The following is a 13,657-nucleotide window of genomic DNA, read 5'->3' on the forward strand; positions in this document are numbered from 1 at the left end:
GATCTTGAGATCTCCACCATGCTTGCCAACTACACTTTCAAAGGTGGAACTCCTAAGAAACTTGGTGATCCCGGAGTGCCCACTATACCTTGCTCTATTAAAGGAAACTACGTAAGAATTGCCTTATGTGACCTTGGAGCCGGTGTTAGTGTTATGTCGCTCTCTCTTTATCGTAGACTTGAGTTGTATAAGTTGACACCCACTGAAATTTCTTTGCAAATGGCCGACAAATCAACTGCTTTCCCTATCGGCATTTGCGAAGATGTGCGTGTTGTGGTTGCTAACACCACTATCTTAACAGACTTTGTTATCTTGGATATTCCTGAGGACGATGCCATGGCTGTCATCCTCGCAAGACCCTTTTTAAACACTTCAGGGGCTGTTATAGATTGCAACAAAGGCAATGTCACTTTCCACGTCAACGGTAATGAGCACAAAGTGCACTTTCCGAAGAAACGATATCAAGTACATTGCATCAATGCTATTGAAAAGACTTCATCGATTCTCATTGGGAGCTTTGAATGACCTATTCCTCGTGTTAAGATGAAGTATGATTTGCTTGTTCGGGAGATACATATCCCCATTGAGGTGACTTAGTGGCTATTCGAAAATTCTCCATTCTCTCTTGCTATTCGAGAAGGATTTCTTTCGATGACCATGAAACAAATGAATCAAAGAGTCACATACCTCTGTTTTAAAGCTTTCATTTTATTTTTCTTAGAATAAAAATCATAGAATTAGTTTAGTTTTTCCTGTTTTCTGTTTTAGCGTCCCGGAGAAAAATACCTCGAAAATAAAAGTTCTCCGATGGTCCTGAAAATTTAGTATGATTTTTTCTGGAATTTTTGAAAATTACTGGGCCTGAGAGTTGGCCTGGTGGCCAGACCAGTGGGCCACAAGCCCTGCAACCGCCACCTACCCCCCTGGTGGCGGAGTGCAAGCTTGTGGGGCCCACAGGCACCCCCTCCACTCATTCCAGCTCCCAGCCTCTTCTTCCACCTCCAGAAAAAATTGTTTCGCACCTCAAACCCGTGTTCTTGCTCATTTGGTTGCGACTTTCGATCTCCTTGCTCAAAGCACCATTCTCCGAACTGTTTTGGGGAAATTACTCCTTGATAAGTGACTCCTCCATTGGTCCAATTAGTTTTTGCTCTAGTGCTTTATCCTTCACGAATTCTTGCTACCTTGGTGACCCTGTTCTTGAGCTAGAAATGTCGATTTTAGCTGGTCCCAAGTAGTTTTAGCGCGTGATACGGTCTCTAGGCACTAGTAGGAGTAGTTGCTACAAGGTGTGGTGGGTCTTCATTCCCTTTTCTCTTGAACTTAAAAAATTTCAGCAAAAGGAAATTATGTTCGGGAGGAAGTTTCATGGTGGTTCCTCAAGTAAGAAGGGTCCTCCTCTTTCTTTTCGGGAGCCCGAACCTTTTCAACCAAGGGACGCACCGGTACAACCATGTGAATGGCCTTCCGATGAGTTCATCATCGAAGCAGGTTTCAAGGATGAGTTTGATACACTTGTCCGCAATGCCGGGTTAGAAGAATTCCTCTCAGATAAATGTGAACAGTATGCTATGCTCACTGCCTCTTTCGTGCATAGATTTAAATTTTCAGTTGGCCGTGACTCATCCATACTATGTGATCTGTACGATAAATCCTATACCGTGGATTTGGAGGATTTCAATTAGATTTGCAAGATACCTGATGGGGGTAGTATTAATGATCCTTCTAAGTCTTCGGTTACAGACTTTGTCTCCAGTATAACTGTTGGAGAAACCAGAGATATCACGGAAGCCACCATAGGAAGCATCCACTTCCCTGCCTTGCACTACCTTGCCTTCTTCATAGGTAGGTGCATTAACGGCAAGGGTGCGCATTGTCACCTATGCGCTTCTGACCTTAGTATCCTTAAGAGCATAGTAACAGCTGACAGGAGCTTCAATATAGGAGCTATAATAGCAAGGAGGCTGAATAAAAATGCAAGTGAGGGGGATTTCTTTGGTGGAGTTTATGCTACACGCTTAGCAAATTTTCTTGGAGTATCCATCTGTCTAGAAGAACCTCCTCTCCGTACAACCTACCTTGATCGTGTCGCTCTAACACTCTACCAGCTCCTTGAGAGAGATCATGGATCTCTCCTATACCGCTTGATATTTAACCGGCAGCGTGTTTTGCATATTACCCTTCCTGCTCCTGCTTTCTTTGACTTTCAGGTAAAACAAAGATACTACATAACCATAGGAGAGGCAGAGGAGTATGATAGGGAGGCGACGGCTGCTCGACTTCGTGAGGCAGCTATTCAGGCAGTGGCTATAGCACTCCCGTATAACACCCATTATGATTTTCGGTTTCGCCACGACCATCCATGGGAGTAGACCAAGCTAGGCCTAAAGCCTAAGCTTGGGGGAGTACGTGTTCTCACCGACTTTACATTCATGCTTATGCTTTCACTCTGTTAGCCAGTGTTTACACTTTGCCACTGTATTATCCATGCTAGTTTATTTTCAATTTCTTGTTTTCTTGTTTTGTGTCCTTCTGAGAAAACCCAAAAAGATTTTCTTTCTTCTTTTGCTTGTTGGGAGCTTTCCCGTGTAAATATTTTTCTTTTTGTTTGTGTCAAGGTAGAAGATATTGGTTAAAATGTTTATTGGTTCTTACATGTTTACCTGTTTAGCTTTCAAAGAGCTATATTACTTAGTCTTCTCCTTTGTGTTTGCCTGCACATTCAGCTTAGTGTAATGTGCTTATTATGGTTCACATCATTCGATCGTGCAAATGAAAGGCAACAATGATGATATATGATGAAGTGACTAAGACTGAAAAGCTGGTATGAACTCTATCTATTTTTTTTGTAAATATGACTAGCTTGTCAAACCAGATTTAGCTTTGTTGTGAGAGAACCATGTTTGCAATGACAACTTAGAGATCATGGTTTCTGATGCCATGCTTATCTAGCTGAGAGCTTATAATGGTTTGTCTTGGATGCCAACATAGATTTTGAGATGAGTATGATGTAGTATGATAGGATGGTATTCTCCTTTGAATGTTTCAAGTGGCTTGACTGGGCGCATGTTCATGCATGTAGTTGAAACAAAATCAACATAGCCTCTATCATGTTCATGTTCATAGTGATTTATATCCTGTTCATGCTTGCATTCAATGTTAGTCAAACTCATTGCATCTTGATGACTGTTGTCGCTCTCTAGTTGGTCGCTTCACAGTCTTTTCCTAGCCTTCACTTGTACTAAGCGGAATACTACTTGTGCATCCAATTCCATAAACCCAAAAGTTTTTCCATGATAGTCTACCATACCTACCTATTTGCGATATCTACCTGCCGTTCCAAGCAAATTTGCATGTGCCACTCTCTAAACCTTCAAGAAATAATCTGTTTTGCATGCCCGAACCACTCATGTGTTGACAGGGGGCTATTGGTATCTTCCATGCTAGGAGTGTTATCCTCGACATGAGTTTATTCACTCTCAAAACGAAAACATAACTATAAAACAAGACTCCCCCCAGATTGATTGGTGGTGGGGGACCCGAGGATTCGGCTAGCCGTGGAGTGTGATTGATTGGTGGTGGGGGACTTAAAACTTTACTTTTCTGTTTGGTATTGAGAACTCTTGGCCATTGCGTTGACAATAAAAGAATGCCACCAAAAATTATTATCTTTGTTTTCAAAGCATGAGCTCTGGCACCTCTTCAAATCAATGCTTCCCTCTGTGAAGGGCTTGTCTATTTATTTTCCTGTTGAGTCATCCTCCTCTTGTATAAGCACCAATTAGAGAGCACCTCTATCATTTTTATGCTTTGATTTTTTTGATATTGAGTATGACTATGACTGGATCTTCGTTGCTATGAATTACAATGTTTAGTCAGCCCTGATCTTTGAAAGTGCTCTGCATTTATGTTTTGCGGTCTCACAAAGAGCTAGCGAGATACCACCTATTCATATTGCTTCATGCTTGTTTTGATTGAAGTGTTGGTATTTGAAACTCATTATTATTTGCTTGTTAGCTGATTATGCCATTGATATTAGCTTACCGTGAGACCTTTGTGTCATTTGCTTATGTGGCTAACTTGTGATCTTACTGGAATTCTGGTTATGAGTTAGACATTGTTGCAACAAAAAGATCAAACAGAGTTTGTCAAAGTTTTTCTTTCTATCTTAGTTTCTCAATTGAGTTGCTTGAGGACAAGCAAGAATTTAAGCTTGGGGGAGTTGATACGTCTCCATCGTATCTACTTGTCCAAACTCTTTTGCCCTTGTTTTGGACTATAATTTGCATGATTTGAATGGAACTAACCTGGAATGGCGCTGTTTTTAGCAGAATTGCCTTGGTGTTATTTTTGTGCAGAAACCAAAGTTCTCCAAAGATCCTGAAAATTTACGGGGAGCAATTTTGGAAAATATGAAAAATATCTGCACCAAGTTCCATCTCAGGGGGTGGGCCAGTGGGCCACAAGCCTTGGCTCCGCCACCACCCCCTTGGTGGTGGTGGGTAGGCTTGTGGAGCCCACACGGCTCTGCCGCGCCCAACCTCAGGTCTATAAAATCACTTTCGTCCCAGAAAAAATAAAAAGAGAAGTTTTCATCGCGTTTATGATACGGAGCCGCCGCCACCACCTGTTCTTCTTCTCGAGGGCAGATCTAGAGTCCGTCTTGGGCTCCGGAGAGGGGAAATCGTCGCCATCGTCATCACCAACCTTCTTCCCTCTCCAATTCCATGAAGCTCTTCGTCGTTCATGAGTAATCTATTCGTAGGCTCGCTGGGCGGTGCTGAGTAGGATGAGATCTATCATGTAATCGAGTTAGTTTTGATGGGGATTGATCCCTAGTATCCACTATGTTGTGAGATTGATGTTGCTACTACATTGCCATGCTTAATGCTTGTCACGAGGGCCCGAGTGCCATGATTTTAGATCTCAAATTATTATGTTGTCACCAATATATGTCTGTTTTAGATCCGATCTTGCAAGTTGTAGTTACCTACTATGTGTTATGATCCGGCAACCCCGAAGTGACAATAACCGGAACCACTCCCGGTGATGGCCATAGTTTGAGGAGTTCATGTGTTCACCAAGTGCTAATGTGTTGGTCCGGTTCTTTATTAAAAAGAGAACCTTAATATCTCATAGTTTCCTTTTGGACCCCGCTGCCACGGGTGGGAAGGACAATAGATGTCATGCAAGTTCTTTTCCCGAAGCAAGTATGACGACACACGGAATGCATGCCTACATCACATTGACGAACGGGAGCTAGCCACATATCTCTCCGTGTTATAACTGTTGCATGATGAATATCATCCAAAAAAATCACCGACCCATTGCCTACGAGTTTGTCCTACTGTTGCTGCTGCTGTTACTTGTCTTGCTCTGCTGCTGTTACTACTATTGCTACTGCTGTTACTTGTCTTGCTCTGCTGTTGTTACTACTGTTGCTACTGCTGTTACTTGTCTTGCTCTCCTGCTACTGTTGCTACTACTGTCGCTTGCTACTGTTGCTACTTGCTACAACTGCCACTACTGCTTTTCCTGGCTGCTGCTATTGCTCGTTACACTGCTGCTACCTGCTACAATTATTGTTCGCTGGTCATTGATGGGAACTGACAACTTCCGTCAACGAGGCAACTTGGCGCCATTGATACGACAGTTAGGAATAGCCTCCCGTCAACAGAACGTTTCTGACACCGTTGTTATCATACTACTTTTCTACTGATACTTTGCGTGTAGATACGAATCTTTCAGGTGTGGTTGAATCTGACATATTCATCTGCTAATACTTGAGAGTATCCTCTCACCTCCTATAGGCGTACCAACAAACTTGGGTCAAAAACTCTACCCTCGAAAACTGCTACGATCCCACGCGTTGGTGGGCCGCAAAACGACATTCTTCTAGTTTCGATTGCCGGAGAGTGCTAGTAGCATTCTTCTGGTGCCGTTGAAAGGGGAAGAACAGTTGACATCATGCACCACTTGTCTGGTGCGCCATTAGTGTCTATATTATCTATAGCCCTTTTCCTAGTAGTGATTCAAGGCCACATCATCAATTTTCAACACTTTCTGAATTCGTTTGGTATTTTTCACGCATTTACTTATTTTTTGAGCTAAATAACCCAGAAATTGAAAAGCAGTACAAATGAACTCTGAATAGGTTCAAAGTAGGCATGGTATCATCATTTCACCCGAATAGCATGTGCTGAAAGGTTGAGAATGTTGCGGCAAAAACTGGATCCACTTTGTGTACAAATCGGACAATATCTTTCGGAGTATCCGGGGTTCTTACGAAAACTCATGTGTTACAAAAGGAATTTCATTTTTTGAACTTATTTGAACTCAAGACTTTTTGTGTATTCAAAATGCACCATTCAAGGCCACATCATCAATTTTCAACACTTTCGGAGTTCATTTGGTATTTTGCATGCATTTACGGATTTTGTTGAGCTAAATGACGCAGAAATTGAAACGCAATACAAATGAACTCTAAATACGTTGAAAGTTGGCATGATATCATCATTTCACCCACGTAGCATGTGCTAAAAAGTGTAGAGGGTCGCGGCAAAAACTAGATGCACTTCGTGTACAAATCGGACAATCTCTTTGAAGTACCATGGTTTCTTACGAAAACTCATCTGTTACAAAAGGGATTTCATTTTTCTGAGCTTATTTGAACTCAAGACTTTTTGGTGTTCAAAATGCACCATTCAAGGCAAAAATCATCAATTTTCAACACTTTCTGAGTTCAATTGGTACTTTTCAATCATTTACTGATTTTTTTGAGCTAAATGTCCCACAAATCGAAAAGCACTACGAATGAACTCTGAATAGGTTGAAAGTTGGCATGGTATCATCATTTCACCCACATAGTATGTGCTAAAAAGTTTAGTGGGTTGGAGCAAAAATTGGATGCACTTCGTGTACAAATCGAACAATCTCCTTCGAAGTATTACGGTTTCTTACAAAACTCATCTTTCCCAAAAGGGATTTCATTTCTCGAACTTATTTGAACTCAGGAGTTTTGTGTGTTCAAAATGCACCATTCAAGGCCACATCATCAATTTTCAACACTTTCGGAGTTAGTTTGGTATTTTTCATGAATTAGTTAATTTTTCAGCTAAATGACCCAGAAATTTGAAAGCACTACAAGTGAAGTATGAATATGTTGAAAGTTGGCATGGTATCATCATTTCACCCACATAGCATGTGCTACAAAGTTGAGTGGGTTGCGGCAAAAACTGGATGCACTTCATGTATAAATCGGACAATCTCTTTCGTAGTACCAGGGTTTCTTACGAAAACCCATCTCTTACAAAAGGTATATCATTTTTTTGAAGTTATTTGAACTCAAGACTTTTTGTGTGTTTGAAATGCACCATTCAAGGTCACATAATCAATTTTCAACACTTTGTGAGTTCATTTTGCATTTTTCATGCATTTACTGATTTTCTTGAGCTAAATGACCCAGAAATTTGAAAGCAATACAAATGAACTCTGAATAGGTTGAAAGTTGGCATGGTATACTCATTTCACCCACATAGCATGTGCTAAAAAGTTGAGAGGGTTGCGGCAAAAACTGGATCCACTTCGTGTACAAATCGGACAATCTCTGCCGAATTATCACGGTTTTTTACGAAAACTCATCTGTTACAAAAGGGATTTTATTTTTTGAACTTATTTGAACTCTAGACTTTGTGTGTATTCAAAATGCACCATTCAAGGCCACATTGTCAATTTTCAACACGTTTTGAGTTCATTTGGTATTTTTCATGCATTTACTGATTTGTTTTGAGCTAAATGACCCAGAAATTGAAAAGCAGTCAATATGAACTCTGAATAGGTAGAAAGTTGGCATGGTATCATCATTTCACCCACATAGCATGTGCTAAAAACTATAGCGGGTTTCAGCAAAAACTGGATGCACTTCGTGTGCAAACCGGACAATCTCTTTCGAAGTATCACAGTTTCTTACAAAAACTCATCTTATACAAAAGGTATTTCATTTTTTGAACTTATTTGAGCTCAAGACTTTTTGTGTGTTCAAAATGCACCATTCAAGGCCACATCAACAATTTTCAACAGTTTCTGAGTTCATTTGGTATTTTTCTTGCATTAGTTGATTTTTTTCAGCTAAATGACCCAGAAATTTAAAAGCACTGCAAGTGAACTCTGAACGGGTTGAAAGTTGGCATGGTATCATCATTTCACCCACACAGCATGTGCTAAAAAGTTGTGAGGGTTGCGGCAAAAACTGGATGCACTTCATGTACTAATCGGACAATCTCTTTCGTAGTATCAGGGTTTCTTACGAAAACCCATCTCGTACAAATGGTATATCATTTTTTCAAGTTATTTGAACTCAAGACTTTTTGTGTGTTTGAAATGCACCATTCAAGGCCACATAATCAATTTTCAACACTTTGTGAGTTCATTTTGTATTTTTCATGCATTTACTGAGGTTTTTGAGCAAAAAGATGCAGAAATTGAAAAGCACTTCAATTGAACTCTAAATAGGTTGAAAGTTGGCATGGTATCATCATTTCACCCATGTAGCATCTGGTCAAAAGTTGAGAGGGTTGCGGCAAAAACTGGATGCACTTCCTATACAAATCGGACAATCTCTTTTGAAGTATCACGGTTTCTTACGAAAATTCATTTGTTACAAAAGGGATTTCATTTTCTTGAACTTGTTGGAACTCAAGACTTTTTGTGTGTTCAAAATGCACCATTCAAGGACACATCATCAATTTTCAACACTTTCTGAGTTCATTTGGTATTTCTCTTGCATTTACTGATTTTTTTGAGCTAAATGACCCAGAAATTTGAAAGCAGTACAAATGAACTCTGAATAGGTTGAAACTTGGCATGGTATCATCATTTCGCCCACATAGCATGTGCTAAAAAGGTGAGAGGGTTGCGGCAAAAACTGGATGCATTTCGTGTACAAATCGGAAAATCTCTTTCGAAGTATCAGGGTTTCTTACGAATACTCATCTGTTACAAAAGGGATTTCATTTTTTGAACTTATTTGAACTCAAGACTTTTTGTGTGTTCAAAATGCACCATTCAAGGCCTCATCCTCAATTTTCAACAATTTCTGAGTTCATTTGGTATTTTTCAATCATTTATTGATTTTTTTGAGCTAAAAGACCCAAAAATTGAAAAGCACTACAAATGAACTCTGAATAGGTTGAAAGTTGGCATGGTATCATCATTTCACCCACATAGCATGTGCTAAAAAGTTTAGAGGGTTGGAGCAAAAACTGGATGCACTTCGTGTACAAATCGGACAATCTCTTTCGAAGTATCACGGTTTCTTACAAAAACTCATCTCTTACAAAAGCGATTTCATTTTTTGAACTTATTTAAACTCAAGACTTTTTGTCTGATCAAAATGCACCATTCAAGGCCACATCATCAATTTTTAACACTTTCGGAGTTCATTTGGTATTTGTCATGCATTTACTGACAAATACATGTAAAAATGCAACAAAAGTAAAAAAAGGAAAATGTGGTCTGTACGTCGCTATCATTTTCGTCTGTGGATGCCTCCATCTTAAAACCAGTATTAAAATGTTGCCTGATAAAAAGGAAAAAAAGAAGGACGGTCACTGATAGCGATAATTTCAACGAAGTTACTGAAAAACATGAACCGCGAAAAAGACAGAGAAAAGAATTCGAGGCTCAACACTATGTGAATGTAAAATGAACTGTAAAAATGCATGTGGTTCCAAAAGTCCCCCAGCCTACTAAACATCAGCAACTCCCACCACCAGCCTACTGAACATCAGCAAACTCCAACCCGCCCCAAGCCTACTGAACAAACAACAACTACCCCCCAGCCTACTGACCATCAAGCAACAGAGCAACCACTTGATACTCCGCAAAAAAGTTTATCTTATAAACTTAGCATGTAGTAGGAGCAGAGCAATAGAGCAAACCACTTGATACTCCATCAAGTGCACTTCCTGTCACTGGAATCCTAGGAACAGAGCAACCACAAAATTAAACATATTTGCTTACACAAACACACAGTATTGCCCCGATTGCATTGGGGTTGCCTCTATTGTTGCCTAAAAATCCACTCCCCTGCAAAAATTTACTTCCTATATAAAACCAAGGATTTCAAGGTCTCCCGAGAGGAAATTCACGGGGGAAATGTCCGGGGATTACTGCAGGAAGTGCTGAAAAACATTGCGAATAAGTTTGGATCAAAAAATGTGGACAACCCATGAACACATTAGGCAGGCCATATCCCCCACTTAATAGGGCACTTAAAATAAAACTTGCCTACTGCAGTAACATACACATGCTACATACCACCACTCAACATTGAAAAACTTGCCATACACATGCTACTTAAATAAAACTTGCCTACTGCAGGCCATAACGCCACTTAATAGGACACCTAGCTTGAAAACATCATCGACAGTCCATTCATGGACACCTAGAAAACTTGCCTATTGCAGGACACTCAATAAACTTCTCACATGCTACATACACATGCTTCCCCACTTAAAAAATGACACTTAAAAAATCGACAATTGCCTGCGTGCATGTTGGACGCCTAATTGAGTTGCCTACAAAAACAGCCAGTAAGAAGTTGTCGCCCCTGCGCTCGCACGCGCCAAACATCAATCCACGCGCGTAGCTTTCCTTCCCCTCTTCTTCAGATCCATGTCAACCCATCTCCCCGCCCCGCACTCTCTTTTCCCCTCGTACATTTAGATCCACGCATTCAGCCATGGCTCTGCTGAGAGAGAGCTCTTCGCTTGGAAGGCCTTGTATGGACTGTCGCACATCTCCCCCTAGATGGTCTTCGGTACGTATATGGCTTTGTTTTCCTGAGATAAGAGATCACAGTACGGCTGGTTGAACTAAAACTGACACGGAGTTCCTTCGAACAGTGTGCAACCCCTGCCTGTCGATTGGAGCAACACAGCAAATGGACTGCTAACCAGCACCATCATCCAGCTAAAAAGCCTAGCAACAGGGTGGTGAGCTATGCGCATAGCTCATGGTCGTCAACTTTACCGTGGCCCCTGACAAGAGCTGACGTCGTGCACTCCCCCTCCCCTTCCCCTCCATCCCCTCCCCTCCCCCTCCATCCCCTCCCCTTCATGGAGACTAAAAAATGTCCGCATCTCTTGCTCCCCCTCCCTCTTCGAACCGTTGATGCCTACTAAAATCGAGATGCCTATGAGCAAATCGACAGCACATGGACCACTAGCCAGCACCATCAATCCAGCTCAAGGGCCTAGCAACAGGTGGTGAGCTATACGCCTCGCTCATGGTTGTCAACTTCGCCACGGCCCAGACAGGAGCCGACGCCGTGCGCTCCCCCCTCCCCTCCCCCTCCATCCCCTCCCCTTCATGGATACTAAAAAGTGTCCGCATCTCTTGCTCCCCTCCCTCTGCGAACCGTTGATGCCTACTAAAATCAAGACGCCTAGAAGCAAATCGACGGAGAAACGCACGAACGGCTAGCGGCGGCGACGCGGACGAGATACATGGAGGAGGAGGATGAGGAAACCGCGCGTGGAGACGCGGGACGCACCTGTGGTTCACGTGGATGCGGCGGAGACGGCTGGTATCCCCGTCGGCCAGCCGCCTCGCACGGTCAAGCCGCCTTCCCCCTCTTCTCTCTCGTCGAGCTTGGGTAGATTTGGAGAAGCTCTTGCGTAGATGCGGCGGAGACGACTTGGATCCCCGTCGGCCAGCCGCCCCGCGCGTGCAAGCCGCCTCCCCCCTCAACTCTTTCGACGAACGTGGGTCGATTCGGAGAAGCTCTCCCGTCGACGGTAGCTCTCCCGTCGGCGACGAGTTTTCGGGAGCTAGGGATTTCTGTCTGCCCGTGAGATACTGAGGGGAGGGGATCTGAGGACGGCACGACTCCCCAAATATTCGAAACAGACAAAAACTGCCGTGCCGACCGTGATGTGTCTCTTTTCCGCCAAGCCACGTGTCGCTGCCCGATTTTCAGGATCGACGGCCCTCGTTCGGCCGCTGCATGCCACCAGATCGCGCGCGGGCGTGAGAAAGCGTTTAGGATCCACTAAATAATGCTAGACCTAGAAAGACTTACAAAGGTTTACTTAACCTTTCAAACTAATTCTTCTCTTCCCCCTGATTTTCAGTGGGGGTGGGGGCCCTCATCCCCCAATGACCAATCACAATCCTACACTTTAGTTTGTACGTAAAATCTTTAAGTAAACCTTTGTAGATGTAGCATTACTCCATGTCCACTCGTCAAATCTTCCTTCTCCAACTCAGTAAATGGAGTGATTGCCGCCATTTCCCCGTGTAACACTGTCAAAAATCGGGCAGTCCAATCTCGCAAGCACGTTCCATAAACCCTGCTTTGCATCCTAATAGTGATCTCGTCACCCTGTTGAGCTCTACATTGCTGCCGCCGTCACCCCTATCTTCTGCCTTGCTCCTTTAAACTGTTGCAGTATGCGAAGAAGGGTTTGGCAGCGGCACGACAAAACTTTCCTTTTGAACCAATGGCGTTCTTCTCACCACATCTTCATGCTCTCTAGATTGCTGGGAGGCTTGCTCGTGTCCATGTCATCTCGCAAGCCTTGGTTCCCAGGCACGAGGAATGAGCGATTCCATGGTAGTACCGATGCCCAACCAATAAGTATTGTTCTCCAATGTCCAGCAAGTGATAGGAGAATTTATTTAGGATGTTAAGCACCTGCGATTTGCGGAGATTTTCCAAAGCCGCTTTGATCAAATATATATCAAATTTGTCTCAACATTTGATCGTGATGCCGTGGTTCTGCAAAGTCTGCACCTGTTTGGGGATGTTAATATTATTTTTCACAGGCACAATGAAGGACTAAACTAGTGAAACATGGTCCTAAAAAAACATATTTGGGCATTACCGGTGGGCTTTGCCTTTGATAAAAGAGAAATGCATGAGATTGCTAATGTTGTAGATATTTTGGGAAACTATTGATGTGGGATAGAGAAACAAGCTCCAAAGAAGTTGTGGTTGTTAAATTCAGAGCTGAGCAACCGAGTGGCATTCATCTGAAGACCTAGCATCTGCATCTTGAATCTTGGACTATGCCTGTTGTTGTTGTGCAGAAGAAAAATTTGGGAGAAGGCCCACAAGATGAAAAATATGCAGGGTATCGGGGGAATGGACCCACGGCAATCTATGAGACCCTGGAGGCCCCTTTTACAGTTCTACACGGGGATTTCAGTGCACATAGAGCATCGGTCGGCAAGACCACGCGCGAATGAATTTATACAGGTTTGGTCCGCTCAGGAGCGTAATAACCTACGTCCTGTTGGTGGCGATTAATAGGGTGGAAATAGGCACACGAGTGGAATGTCCTGGCAAGGATGCTAGAGGGCTCAGCTACACGTGTGATAGACCAGAGTGTCGAGCCTTGTGAAGGTAGCCATGGACCTCATTTTTATAGGACCAAGGGGTTACCACGGTGGCTAAAATGATCATTTTACTAGGTATAAAGTGCAAACGGCAGCGATGAGACTGCCCTGTCTGAATGGTAGTGGGAAATACCTAACTCTGAAGGACTGGGACATGCACATTAAATGTATCGTGAGGTGGCACGCGAATGGCGTCTCTCGGCAAGGATTACCTCTCTCGGTGTGTCGTCCGCCCAACTGCCTCTCTATCCTGACG

This window comes from Hordeum vulgare, chromosome 5H (genome assembly GCF_904849725.1).
Source record: "Hordeum vulgare subsp. vulgare chromosome 5H, MorexV3_pseudomolecules_assembly, whole genome shotgun sequence".
NCBI lineage: Eukaryota > Viridiplantae > Streptophyta > Magnoliopsida > Poales > Poaceae > Hordeum > Hordeum vulgare.